Source organism: Prionailurus viverrinus, chromosome B1, assembly GCF_022837055.1.
Source record: "Prionailurus viverrinus isolate Anna chromosome B1, UM_Priviv_1.0, whole genome shotgun sequence".
Classification (NCBI taxonomy): domain Eukaryota; kingdom Metazoa; phylum Chordata; class Mammalia; order Carnivora; family Felidae; genus Prionailurus; species Prionailurus viverrinus.
In genome coordinates, this window is record NC_062564.1 from 53,684,325 (window position 1) to 53,699,264 (window position 14,940).

The 14,940-nt window shown below is 36.8% G+C and overlaps 1 protein-coding gene across 3 annotated transcripts in view; it reads right to left on the bottom strand.

The window, feature by feature from the left end:
- ADAM29 (ADAM metallopeptidase domain 29) overlaps positions 1–14,682 on the bottom strand; it is a 77,713-nt gene extending 63,031 nt beyond the window's left edge. For 2 of the 3 annotated variants that reach the window (XM_047856234.1, XM_047856235.1), the window contains exon 1: positions 14,610–14,682. The gene's annotated coding sequence lies outside the window, so the exon portion shown is untranslated. The remainder of the gene's footprint in view (positions 1–14,609) is intronic. The other variant, XM_047856236.1, reaches the window with a different exon arrangement.
- Between the last annotated feature and the right edge of the window lie 258 nt (positions 14,683–14,940).

Sequence of the window (14,940 nt, forward strand, 5' to 3'; positions counted from 1 at the left end):
GGATTAGCAAAGATTAGAGCATAAATATACAAAATAGAAACTAAAAAAATTGATTAAACTAAAAGTTGGGTCTTTTTAAATTTTATTTTAAATTCCAGTATAGTTTACAGTGTTATCTTAGTTTCAGGCATACAGTATAGTGATTCAACAATTCCATACAACACCCAGTGTGCACCATGACAAGTGTAGTCCTCAATCCCCATTGCTTATTTCACCCATCCCTTCTCACCAACCTCCCCTCTGGTAGCCGTTAGTTTGTTCTCTATAGCTAAGAGTCCATTTCTTGGTTCTCTCTCTCTTTTTTCCTTTGCTCATTTGTTTGTTTATTCTTAGATTCCACATATGAGTAAAATCATATGGTATTTGTCTTTCTCTGACTGACTTTGCTTAGCATTATACTCTCTAGCTCCATCCATGTCATTGCAAATGGCAAGATTTCATTCTTTTTATGGCTGAATAATATTTCATTATGTGTATATATCACATCTTCTTTATCCGTTCATCTATCGATGGAGACTTGGGCTGCTTCCATAATTTTGCTATTATAAATAATGTTGCTATAAACATAAGGGTACATGTATCCTTTTGAATTACTGTTTTTGTATTTTGGGGGTGAATTAGTGCAATTGCTACATCATAGGATAGTTCTATTTTTAACTTTTTGAGGAACCTCCATACTGTTTTCCAGAGTGACTGCACCAACAGTGCAAGAGTTTCTTTTTCTCCACATCCTTGCCAACACGTACTGTTTTGTGTGTGTGTGTGTTTGATTTTCTCCATTCTGACAGGTGTGAAGTGATATCTCACTTACATTTCCCTGATGATAAATGATGTTGAGCATCTTTTTATTTGTCTGTTGGCCATCTGGATGTCTTCTTTGGAGAAATGTCTGTTCGTTTCTGCTGCCTATTTCTTAAGAAATTGAAGACGACACAAAGTAATGGAAAGATATTCCATACTCATGGATTGAAGGAACAAATATTTTTTTTAAATGTTTATACTACAAAAGCAATCAGGTTTAATGTAATCCCTATCAAAATACCAACAGCATTTTTCACAGTAGAACAAAAAACACTAAAATTTATATGGAACAACAAAAGACCCCAAATGGCCAAAGTGACTTTGAAGAAGAAAAGCAAAGCTGAAGGTGTCACAATTCCAGACTTCAAGTTACATTACAAAGCTGTAGTAATCAAAACAGTGTGGTACTGGCACAAAAGCAAACATATAGGATCAATGGAACAGGATAGAGAACCAAGACTCTTGGCGAACCTAGCTAGAGGCTTGTCAATATTGTTTATATATATTTAAAAACAGCTTTCAATTGGATTATTCATTTTTCGGAGCATTAAATTGTATAAGTTCTTTATATATTTTGAATATATATGTCATTTGCAAATATCTTCTCTCACAAAAGACTCCAAATAGCCAGAGCAATGTTGAAAAAGAACAAAATTAGAGGTATCACATTCCTTGATTTCAAACTATATTTACAAATCCATAGACTCAAAACAGTATGATATTGGCATAAAAATAGGCACATAGATCAATGGAACAGAATAGAGTTCAGAAGCCCATGCATATATGGGTAATTAATTTATGATTAAGGAATTAAGAATATACACTGAGAAAAGGACAGTTTCTTCAATAAATGATGTTGGCAAAACTTGGCAGCCACGTGCCAAAGAATGAACCTGGACCCATACTTTAAGCATACACAAATAATTCATGATGGGTTTAAGACTTGGATGTATATTTTGAAATCATAAAACTCCTAGAGTAAAACATAGGCTGTAAGTTCTTTGATATAGTATCGGCAGTGATTTTTTTGGATCTGACTACACAAGTAAAGGCAACAAAAGCAGAAAATAACAAGTGGAACCACATCAAACTAAGAAGCTTCTTCACTGGAAAAGAAAACATCAACAAAATGAAAAGGAAAACTGGAATGGGATGAAATATTTTTTTATATATTTGATAAGGAGTTAACATACAAAATATATAAAGAATCCATACAACTCAATAGCAAAAAACAATCACATTTAAAAATGTGCAGAAGACCTGAGTGAACATTTTTCCAAAGAAGACATACAGATGGCCAATAGGTACATGGAAAAGTGCTCAACATCACTAATTATCAGGGAAATGCAAATCAAAACCAAGAGATATTACTTCACACCTGTTAGAATGGTGTTATCAAAGTGACAAGAAATAAAAAACTGTTGGCAAGGATGTGGAGAGAAGTGAACCCTTATGCATTGCGGGTATGAATGTAAACTGGTGCAACCACTATAGAAAAAAATGTGAAGTTTCCTCAAAAAAATTAAAAATAGAATTACCATATGATATAGCAATTCCACTTCTGAACTTTTATCCAAAGAAAACAAAAATACTAACTCAAAAATATTCATGCACCCCTATGTTCATTGTAGTATTATTTATAATAGTCAAGATATGGAAACAGTCTAAGTGTCCATCAATGAATAAATGGGTAAAGAAAATGTGGTGTATATACATATACACACATTGCTATTTTTAACAACATGGATAGACCTTGACAGCTTTATGCTAGGTGAAATAAGTTAGACAAAGAAAGATAAGTCATATTATTCTCATTTGTATGTGGAATAATAATAATAATAATAAACACTAACAATAATAAAAATTTAAAATCTCCCAAAACAAACAAAAAAGCTCATAGATAAAGACAACAATCGTTTATGGAAACCAACAATGGTTTATGGAAACAATGGTTTCCAGAGGTATGGGATGGGTGAAATGGATGAAGTGGATCCAAAATTACAAACTTTCAGTTATAAAATAGTCATGAGGCTGTAATGCACTGCATGGTGGTTATATTTTATAACACTGAACTACACATTTGAAAGTTGCTAAGAAAGTATTTCTTAAAAGTTCTCATCACATACACACACACACACACACTCACACTAGTTTGCTTATGTATGGTGACAGATGGTGACAGATGACAGACTTATTGCAGTGGTTATTTTGCAATATTGAATCATTATATTGTACACATGAAACTAACATAATGTTATATGCCACTATACTTCAATTAAAAAACTGAAGAAATTTTTCCGCATTTAAAAACATAAGAATATCTCATTGGAAATATTTAAGTATGGCAATACAAAATGGGTGTGCTAAGCATAAAGAGAGTTGCTACTGGTGTATGAGACAAAGATACATTTAGGGATGGCCCTGGTTGTTCTATGGCCCGTGTTAGTTACTAATAAATAATTACCAAAAACACCACAGCTACTCCTGCAGGAAAATATATGTAATTATTATATAAATAGTTGTTTCTGTAACTCTCCTTTTTGATGTCACTCTGTATATATCTTTTAGTACTCTGTGGAAAAGCATCATTTAACATTTTTATCTTTTGTTATATATTAATATAAAAAAGAGGTATTATAGTTAAGTGTATAACAATATAACATTACATAAAATGAATTTTAAGGACCATTAATCATTTCTCCTTAAAGTGGCTTCTGGGAGTTAAAAATCCTATATTTGAAAATGATCTCATATTACCATTCATTTAAGCACTTTTTTACTCTTATTTTACCCTTATTCTTCATAATTCCATTTGCAACAATGTTGTACTTTTAACTTTATAATCATCCCCATTGTGAAAAAGATAAGTTTTCTTCCAGAGCAATTCTCATGTATAAATCTTATTTTCATAGGAAATAATTTCTGGATTGTATTCATTTATACCATTGAAAGCTATAAAAATATTAGAGACAAATTTAACTGGTTTTCAAACAAAAGTTTCATAATATAATTATTTTGTATATGTTTTGAAGATTAAGAAAAAATCTTTTTATTTAGTGTGTATGTGTGTATGTGTGTGTGTGTGTGTGTGCGTGTGTGTGTGTTCAGAGAGAGAGTGATAGAGACAGACAGAAAGACAGATATTGCATTGATTTTTATGGTATTTAACAGAGATATCTTGAGAGAACATGAATAGGGGAGAGGGGCAGAAGGAGGGAGAGAGAGAATCCCAAATAGTCTCCACACTGGGCATAGAGCGCCATGAGAGGCTCCATTCCATGACCCTGGCATCGTGACCTGAACCAAAGTCAAGATTCAGATGCTTAACCTACTGAGCCACCCAGACACCCCTAACACAGATATCTTTTTAAATTGACTAAATATTTTCTTGGAACATTACCAAGTATCTATGTAAATATATTTGGATATCTGAATCATAATTATATTTTAATTGTCATTAAAATTTTTAAAAGTAACTCAAGGATACATGCTCATTTTTAAACAATTCAGATTTCTAAAGAATGAAAACTCTTTTCTTATCCTTAATCTCATACTTCTTCCCAGTAGTGACAATTATTAACAGGATGATGTGTATCTATTCAGTTATTTGTCCCATAGATTATATTTGTATAGTACTTGTTTTGTGAGTTTTAATACCTGTCAAAGATTAAATATAGATCCTAAATTAACATAGAGTATACAGGTTGAATATACAACACTCAGACATGAAGTTTGTACTTCACTGATCACATTGGTAGTGATATATATCTTTATTTTATTCTTATCTCCTATGAGTATCATTCATTTTAATGTGAGAGTGAATGTTCTTCTTTTACATATCTGTGATGTAAACATAATGTTTAAGTGTCAATGTTTGTTTATGATTGAAGGGAATCCTATATATTAATGTCTATTGATATTTTTGTCTATATGTTTTCTAAGATCAATCTACAGATATGCACTCTATATATACATAATTATTATTCAACCCCTGTTCCACAGCCTGTCATTTCATGGCCCATTGAAATATCTTTACTTAATTAGATAACAATTTTGGATATTCTATTATTGCAGAAGACCATGTCAAGTATATATAATGTATACCCCAAAAGTTATTTTCTTGAAAACTAGCAGAGCAGTTTACATTTTTTAGAACATTTCTTTGATGTTTTTAAGTTCACTTTTAGATTCTAAAGATATAGACATTGATTACTTAGTTATTTGTAATTGCTTATATTTGATTTATCTAAGTTGACAAAATTGACCTATTGTCTTCCTCACTTTTAGCTTAGTACATGAAAAACAATGTACTGTTGTTGATATTGCTAGAATATAAAAGGGCAATGATTGCCTTCTGTGGAAAAAGAAAAAACATTGTTATCTTTTGTATACCAATGATCCTCAAACTTAAGTTTGCCTACTAGTCCCTTATTAAACTTGTTAAAAACACAAAATGATGGGTACTACTACCAGAGATGCTAGTTTTCAACAATAGTTCTTTAAACACTGTTCTCTACTATTATGCTTAAGTTGGGGAGTTACAACGGCACTTTGACAAATATACTCCTGGAGCAAGATCTAAGTTGTTGCTGAATTTCTTGCTTATGAGCAAACAATTGTGTCATCATCAATATGCAACTACTCACCTCATTGTTTCCTAATCCAAAGAGTCTGAAGAACCAATATGGGAGTTTTAGCTGAAGTACTCAATTTAATAATTCCTTTTCCCCAGATCATTCTTAGTAATATTAAAAATACCAGAGAGGTAGACAAGAGGCCCTTAAAAGAGGGTAGGAAGGGCGGAGAGGCCGTGAGTGCTACATGGACTGGTGGGAGGAAGCCGGGGTGCTGGAGGGGCAGCCCACCAGGCAAGGCAGAGCCCCCAGTCTGGCTTGCAAAAGCAGAGGGGCCAGATGGAGTGTGTTCTGATAGCCAGTGGGACTTAACATCTGGAATGTTATAGTCAACAGCTTTGCTCTGAGAGAGTGGGGAGGTCGAAAGGATGCCAGGAGGAAGGTTGTTGACACACTGAAGACAGAGCTCAGCTCGGCTGGGGAACAAAGGCACTGGCAAGCACCATCTCCCTCTCCCATCCCCCAGCAGAACATCCAAAGGAAACCAGTTCCTGTCACCGAACTTGCTTGCACTGCGTGAATGCCCAATGCTGTGCTTCTGTGGGTCAATCCCTCCCACAGGTCTTCCTCCTTCCCAGTGCTGCAGGGCCCCTCCCACAGGGGACCACTGAAGGCAAAACGGGCTAAGCCTGCCCCTCCTGTCCCTGTGCATCTTGTGGATCCACCCTGGCTAATACGCCAGATCCCACTGAAGCAGCACCACAAGCCTGGCAGTGTGCAAGTAGCCCAGACAGGGGCCACACCACTCCACAGTGAGTCCTGCCCCTGAGAGAGGGGAAGATCAGGTACACACCAGTTTGACTGTGGCCCCAGTGTTGGGCTGGGGGAAGACATTGGTCTGACTGTGGCCCCGCCCACCAACACAAGTTTCTATGGACAACACAGGGGAAGGGCCCTGCAGTTTGGAGCCACTGCAGGGACTACCCAATGATAAAACAGAAAAATTCTCAAAAGAAACTCCAGGAAGTAGAGACAGCTAACAAATTGATCAAAAACTATTTAAGCAATATAACGGAACAAAAATTTAGAATATTAGTCATAAAATTAATTGCTGGGCTTGAAAAAGGCATAGAGGACAGCAGAGAATCTATTGCTACACAGATCAAGGGACTAAGAAATAGTCATGAGGAGCTAAAAAAGGCTATAGATGAGGTACAAAATAAAATGGAGGCAGCCATAGCACAGACTGAAGAGGCAGAGGAGAGAATAGGTGAATTAGAAGATAAAATTATGGAAAAAGAGGAAGCTGAGAAAAAGAGAGATAAAAACATTCAGGACCATGAGGTGAGAATTAGAGAACTAAGTGATGCAATCAAATGGAACAATATACGTATCCTAGGAATTCCAGAAGAAGGATAGAGAGAGAAAGGGGCTGAAGGTGTACTTGAACAAATCATAGCTGAGAACTTTCCTGATCTGGGGAAGGAAAAAGGCATTGAAATCCAAGAGGCACAGAGAACTCCCTTCAGACGTAACTTGAATCGATCTTCTGCACGACATATCATAGTGAAACTGGCAAAATACAAGGATAAAGAGAAAATTCTGAAAGCAGCTAAGGATAAACACACTCTAGCATTTAAAGGGAGACCAATAAGACTAATGGCAGACCTATCTACTGAAACTTGCTAGGCCAGAAGGGAATGGCAGGAAATCTTCAATGTGATGACCAGAAAAAATATGCAGCCGAGAATCCTTTATCCAGCAAGTCTGTCATTTAGAATAGAAGGAGAGATAAAGGTCTTCCCAAACAAACAAAAACTGAAGAAATTTGTCACCAATAAACCAGCCCTACAAGAGATCCTAAGGGGGACCCTGTGAGACAAAGTACCAGAGACATCACTACAAGCATAAAACATACAGACATCACAATGACTCTAAACCTGTATCTTTCTATAGTAACACTGAATGTAAATGGATTAAATGTGCCAACCAAAAGACATAGGGTATCAGAATGGATTAAAAAAACAAGACCCATCTATTTGCTGTCTACAAGAGACTCATTTTAGACCTGAGGACACCTTTAGATTGAGAGTGAGGGGATGGAGAACTATTTATCATGCTACTGGAAGTCAACAGAAAGCTGGAGTAGCCATAGTTATATAAGACAAACAAGACTTTAAATTAAAGTCTGTAACAAGAGATGAAGAAGGGCATTATATAATAATTACAGCTCTATCCATCAGGAAGAGCTAACAATTATAAAAGTCTATGCGCCAAATATGGGAGCACCCAAATATATAAAACAATTAATCACAAACATAAGCAACCTTAGTGATAAGAACGTGGTAATTGCAGGGGACTTTAATATTCCACTTACAACAATGGACAGATCATCTAAACACAGGATCAATAAAGAAACAAGGGCCCTGAATGATAACATTGGATCAGATGGACTTGACATATATTTAGAACTCTGCATCCCAAAGCAACAGAGTATACTTTCTTCTCGAGTGCACATGCAACATTCTCCAATATAGGTCACATACTGGGTCATAAAACAGCCTTTAATAAGTATAAAGGAGATCATACCATGCACACTTTCAGACCACAATGCTATGAACTTGAAATCAACCACAGGGGAAAGTCTGGAAAACCTCCAAAAGCATGGAGGTTAAAGAACACCCTTCTAAAGAATGAATGGGTCAACCAGGCAATTAGAGAAGAAATTAAAAAATATATGGAAACAAATGAAAATGAAAATACAACCATCCAAACGCTTTGGGATGCAGCGAAGGCAGACCTGAGAGGAAAATACTTTGCAATCCAGGCCCATCTCAAGAAACAAGAAAAATCCCAAATACAAAATCTAACAGCACACCTAAAGGAAATAGAAGCAGAACAGCAAAGATACTCCAAACCCAGCGGAAGAAGAGAAATAATAAAGATCAGAGCAGAAATAAACAATATAGAATCTAAAAACACTGTAGAGCAGATCAACGAAACCAAGAGTTGTTTTTTTGAAAAAATAAACAAAATTGATAAACCTCTAGCCAGGCTTCTCAAAAAGAAAAGGGAGATGACCCAAGTAGATAAAATCATGAATGAGAATGGAATTATGACAACCAATCCCTCAGATATATAAGCAATTATCAGGGAATACTATGAAAAGTTATATGCCAACAAACTGGACAACCTGGAAGAAATGGACAAATTCCTAAGCACCCACACTCTTCCAAAAATCAAACAGGAAGAAATAGAAAACTTGAACAGACCCATAACCAGCAAAGAAATTGAATCGGTTATCAAAAATCTCCCAACAAATAAGAGTGCAGGACCAGATCACTCCCAGGGGAATTCACCCGACAATTATAGCAGAGATAATACCTATACTTCTCAAGCTATTCCAAAAAATAGAAAGGGAAGGACAACTTCCAGTCTCGTTCTATGAAGTCAGCATTACTTTGATTCCCAAACCAGACAGAGACCCAGCAAAAAAAGAGAACTACAGGTCAATATCCCTGATGAATATGGATGCAAAAATTCTCAATAAGATACTAGCAAATCAAATTCACAGAATACAAAAAGAATTGTTCACCATGATAAAGTGGGATTCATTCCTGGGCTGCAGGTCTGGTTCAACATTAGCAAATCAATCAATGTGATACATCACATTAATAAAAGAAAAGATAAGAACCATATGATCCTGTCAATCAATGCAGAAAAGGCATTTGACAAAATTCAGCATCCTTTGTTAATAAAAACCCTCAAGAAAGTCGGGATAGAAGGAACATACTTAAACATCATAAAAGCCATTCATTAAAAGCCCACAGCTAATATCATTCTCAATGGGGAAAACTGAGAGCTTTCCCCCTGAGATCAGGAACACGACAGGGATGTCCACTCTCACCGCTGTTGTTTAACATAGTGTTGGAAGTTCTAGCATCAGCAATCAGACAACAAAAGGAAATCAAAGGCATCAAAATTGGCAAAGATGAAGTCAAGCTTTCGCACTTTGCAGGTGACATGATATTATACATGGAAAATCTGATCGACTCCACCAAAAGTCTGCTAGAACTGATACATAAATTCAGCAAAGTCGCAGGATACAAAATTAATGTATAGAAATCAGTTGCATTCTTATACACTAATAATGAAGCAACAGAAAGACAAATAAAGAAACTGATCCCATTCACAATTGCACCAAGAAGCATAAAATACCTAGGAATAAATCTAACCAAAGATGTAAAAGATCTGTATGCTGAAAACTATAGAAAGCTTATGAAGGAAATTGAAGAAGACATAAAGAAATGGAAAACCATTCCGTGCTCATGGATTGGAAGAATAAATATTGTTAAAATGTCAATACTACCCAAAGCTATCTACACATTCAATGCAATCCCAATCAAAATTGCATCAGCATTCTTCTCGAAGCTAGAGCAAGCAATCATAAAATTTGTATGGAACCACAAAAGACCCCAAATGGCCAAAGTAATATTAAAGAAGAAGACCAAAGTGGGAGGCATCACAATCCCAGACTTTAGCCTCTACTACAAAGCGGTAATCATCAAGACAGTATGGTATCGGCACAAAAACAGACATATAGACCAATGGAATAAAATAGAAACCCCAGAACTAGACCCACAAAAGTATGGCCAACTAATCTTTGACAAAGCAGGAAAGAACATCCAATGGAAAAAAGACAGTCTCTTGAACAAATGGTGCTGGGAGAACTGGACAGCAACATGCAGAAGGTTGAAACTAGACCACTTTCTCACACCATTCACAAAAACAAACTCAAAATGGATAAGGACCTGAATGTGAGACAGGAAACCATCAAAACCCTAGAGGAGAAAGCAGGAAAAGACCTCTCTGACCTCAGCCCTAGCAATTTCTTACTTGACACATCTCCAAAGGCAAGGGAATTAAAAGCAAAAATGAGCTATTGGGACCTCATGAAGATAAAAAGCATCTGCACAGCAATGGAAACAATCAACAAAACTAAAAGGCAACTGATGGAATGGGAAAAGATATTTGCAAATGACATATCGGACAAAGGGCTAGTATCCAAAATCTATAAAGAACTCACCAAACTCCACACCTGAAAAACAAATAACCCAGTGAAGAAATGGGCAGAAAACATGAATAGACACTTCTTAAAGAAGACATCCGGATGGCCAACAGGCACATGAAAAGATGTTCAATGTCACTCCTCATCAGGGAAATACAAATTAAAACCACACTGAGATACCACCTTATGCCAATCAGAGTGACTAAAATGAACAAATCAGGAGACTATAGATGCTGGAGAGGATGTGGAGAAATGGGAACCCTCTTGCACTGTTGGTGGGAATGCAAACTGGTGCAGCCGCTCTGGAAAACAGTGTGGAGGTTCCTCAGAAAATTAAAAATAGACCTACCCTGTGACCCAGCAATAGCACTGCTAGGAATTTACCCAAGGGATACAGGAGCACTGATGCATAGGGACACTTGTACCCCAATGTTTATAGCATCACTTTCAACAATAGCCAAACTATGGGAAGAACCTAAATGTCCATCAACTGATGAATGGATAAAGAAATTGTGGTTTATATACACAATGGAATACTACTTTGTAGCAATATGGATGGAACTGGAGTGTTATGCTAAGTGAAATAAGTCATACAGAGAAAGACAGATACCATATGTTTTCACTCCTATGTGGATCCTGAGAAACTTAACAGAAGACCATGGGGGAGGGGAAGGAAAAAAAAAACAGGGAGGCAGGGAGACAAATCATAAGAGACTCTTAGAAACTGAGAATAAACTGAGGGTTGATGGAGGTGGGAGGGAGGGGGAAGTGGGTGATGGGCATTGAGGAGGGCACCTGTTGGGATGAGCACTGGGTATTGTATGGAAACAATTTGGCAATAAATTTCATTTAAAAATAATAAATAAATAAAAATAAATAAATAAAAATAAGTAAAATTAAGTAAAATAAAATAAAGTAAAATAAAATAAAAATGCCAGAGAAACCTCTAGGCATGCAAGCACTATAGTCTTCTCCTAAAATTACATATATTCACTCTCAAAAGTCAGTATTATATCTAAAATGGGTCTATTCTGAACTACTGCTTCTGTCCAATTAAGTAATAATTTTGACCAAGAGTTGGTGGCATTGTCTAGCTCTCCCTGTCTAGTCTCTGAACCACAGCATGTAGAATCCACCCTATTTCAGGTTCTTTTATTTAAAAATGAAGTGAATAGGCTTGAACAGAAAACAAAAATCCAGAATTTCCTTTAAGTGGTTAGGATCTGCTTCCTAAAATTAAGGTCTAGTTTATCTCGTTTATTTTATTTTATTTTATTTTTGAAAGGGAGAGTGAGAGACAAAGTGCAAGCAGATGAGGGGCAGAGATGGAGGGAGAGGCAGAATCCGAAGCAGGCGCCAGGCTCTGACTGTCAGCACAGAGCCCAACGAGGAGCTCAAACTCACTATGAGATCATGACCTGAACTGAAGTCAGACCCTAAACCAACGGAGGCACCCAGGCACACCTAGTTTATCTCATTCTTGAATTCATTTAGCTCTTCTTTTGAGAGTTAAAAGTGATGGGAGAAAATGGATGATGTCCCCAGCTACTAACCTTAAGGTAGATAACCATTTAACAAGGTAACACATACTTGTCTAGCTTTTGGATAATAGCCAGTAAGCTTTTGTACTGCCAACTGAATATCAGTTATTGGGGACCACCCAATGATCTGTTTTTGGTTAAAATTTCCTCACAGGTTTGTCAACAGTATCGTACATTTTTGGCATCACTCATCAACAATAGGCAATGAAGTCTGTTTCTTCACTAATGTTGATTGAGTACAGTGAGCAATTTGTCCTAAATGTGTGGGTAGTGACATGTAAAATTTTTTCAAGATTTCATTTGAGGTCACAAGCAGCCATTAATAAATGTCTTTTTGTAACTCTGGAACAAAAGGATGGCAGTGTATAATATTTTATAATATTCTTTTTGAATTTCTGCATAGATGTGTGTGTGTGTGTGAGAGAGAGAGAGAGACAGAGAGAGAGACAGAGAGAGAGACAGAGAGAGAGAGAAGTGAGATTTTGGTAAGGACAGGCTGTTTGGCATAATGATTAACCAGGGCATTTTCTTTTGCTTTAATATCTTTTTGAAGGGACTTCTATCTTGAAAATAGCCAGTTTATTGAAAAACATTAGAGCTATTAAATGCCTACAATTTGCTGACCATTCTAAATTAGGATCCTTTCTTAGGTTAAGCACTTTTATTTTCTCTAAAGCTTTCTGAAATGATAAACCATCCCAAAATTTTTTCCACTATTGTGTACATATAAACCCTCTTTTTTTTACCTAGCCAGGAAGCTATTGGGACCACAACAAATTCTGTCACTTGGGCATATTTTTGCCTCTGGGAAGTAGTCATATTCTAGTGGTGAATTGAGATCTGTTACAATGTATCCCGCCTGATGTTTTCTGGTTTTCATCTTAAGATTTAATTAACAAACACGATTAAATCTAGATGTCTAGGGATATTGTAATAAACTTTTTAATGGGTGTTTTAATAAATCTATTAGATACTTAAGAAACAGTGTTTAAGGAGTCATAAGCTTCCCTTCTTCTTTGGAAGAAGAGAAGTAGGCTGTAGAGCTGCCAGTGGGTAGCAGCAGCTTTTAATTTTTTTTTTTCAACTTTTATTTATTTTTGGGACAGAGAGAGAGAGAGAGAGAGAGCATGAACAGGGGAGGGGCAGAGAGAGAGGGAGACACAGAATCGGAAGCAGGCTCCAGGCTCTGAGCCATCAGCCCAGAGCCTGACGCGGGGCTCGAACTCACGGACCGCGAGATCGTGACCTGGCTGAAGTCTGACGCTCAACTGACTGCGCCACCCAGGCGCCCCAAGTAGCAGCAGCTTTTAAAAGCAGAGGACCTCAATGCGAAAACCACAAGGAACTAAATTCTGTCAATAACCTAATGAGCTGGGAGGAGCACCTCAAGCTTCAGAAGAGAACTGTAATGTGGCTAATGTCTTGATTTCAGTTCTCAAAGTCATGAGCAAAGGGCCCATCTAGCCTTGTCTGGACTTCTGACCCATGGGCATTGTGACATATGTGTATGTTGATTTAAGCACCTACATTTGTGCTAATTCGTTGTGCAGCAATAGGAAATGAACACCCTTGGAACACATTGCCTTCCAGTGAGACTTAGGAATCATCTGTGTGATCTCTTAGTTACAAACCTAGGAAATTTCTGACGTGTTACAATTTTTCAGGAGCGAGAAATATCTCTTTGGGATAAATTATGTTCCAAAGATTAAACTTTAACAAAATACTAACTTCTCTTCAGAAAGTGTATAGCGGGGCACCTGGGTGGCTCAGTCAGTTAAGCGACCGACTTCAGCTCAGGTCACGATCTCACGGTCCGTGAGTTCGAGCCCGGCGTCGGGCTCTGGGCTGATGGCTCGGAGCGTGGAGCCTGCTTCCAATTCTGTGTCTCCCTCTTTCTCTGCCCCTCCCCTGTTCATGCTCTGTCTCTCTGTCTCAAAAATAAATAAACATTAAAAAATTTTTAAAAAAAAGAAAAAAAAAGAAAGTGTATAGCCTACTAGAGATAAAACAATAAATAGATAGATAGAATTGGTTCCAGAGCTCAAGTGAATTTTAGAGTACAACAAAAGATAATTGATACATGAGATAAAAAATAAAATATTGGAAATACTCTTGAAATCCTCGTTGAGGACTTTGGCTTTCCCAGGAGGAAGGAAAGAAATGACTCTGACTAAAAAAACGATGCTAAAAGAACAGAAAACAGACTTATAGCTATGAAATATGCAGCCTTATGGTACACTAAAGATAAGAGAATATTTGGATTTGGTACTATAGGTAAGTAGGAAATGATTATTACATTTATACTGCTGAGATTCTGAATAAATATATATCTCTGACCTTTGGATTTTTTTACCCCAGACAATACAAGCATTATAAGGAAAAGTACAAGGTATCCAATGACTAATCTCTCTATTAGATTTTCATTGCATCGATTTTGGTGCTCTTTTGTTTCTGGTGTTAGAGGGAAGGATGCAAGTAGATGTTAGCAGGGTTCGGTCTGAATATTTGGTTCAGTCCAAATATGTTGGAAAACCAGCATAATTTATGCCCAGACATATGATTACTCCTTAGACTTTCAACTTCCATTAAGAATACAAGTAAATCAATGTTTAAATTATCTATGACCTGATTATGAGAGTCCTCAGGAATGTTCAGGTGTAGGCCATCAGGTGAGCATCTGTTTTACAGTAAATCCCCTACACCACCCTATTTAGTTAGTGGATGTGATGTCACAAAGGAGGAAAGAATGTTTCTCAGTTAAAGGTCTGATGGTAACAGTTGGGCTGGGACATACAAAATGTTTGATGGTTATTACAGGTACCCAGCGTATGATAGTTGCTGGCTCCCAGGGAGAAGTTGAGTAAGAGTGTTAGGATAGATGCCAGGTGTCATAGGGCATATCAATCAAAAACTTTCAAGATTTCCTTAACTATTTAGAGAAATTGGACCCTATGAG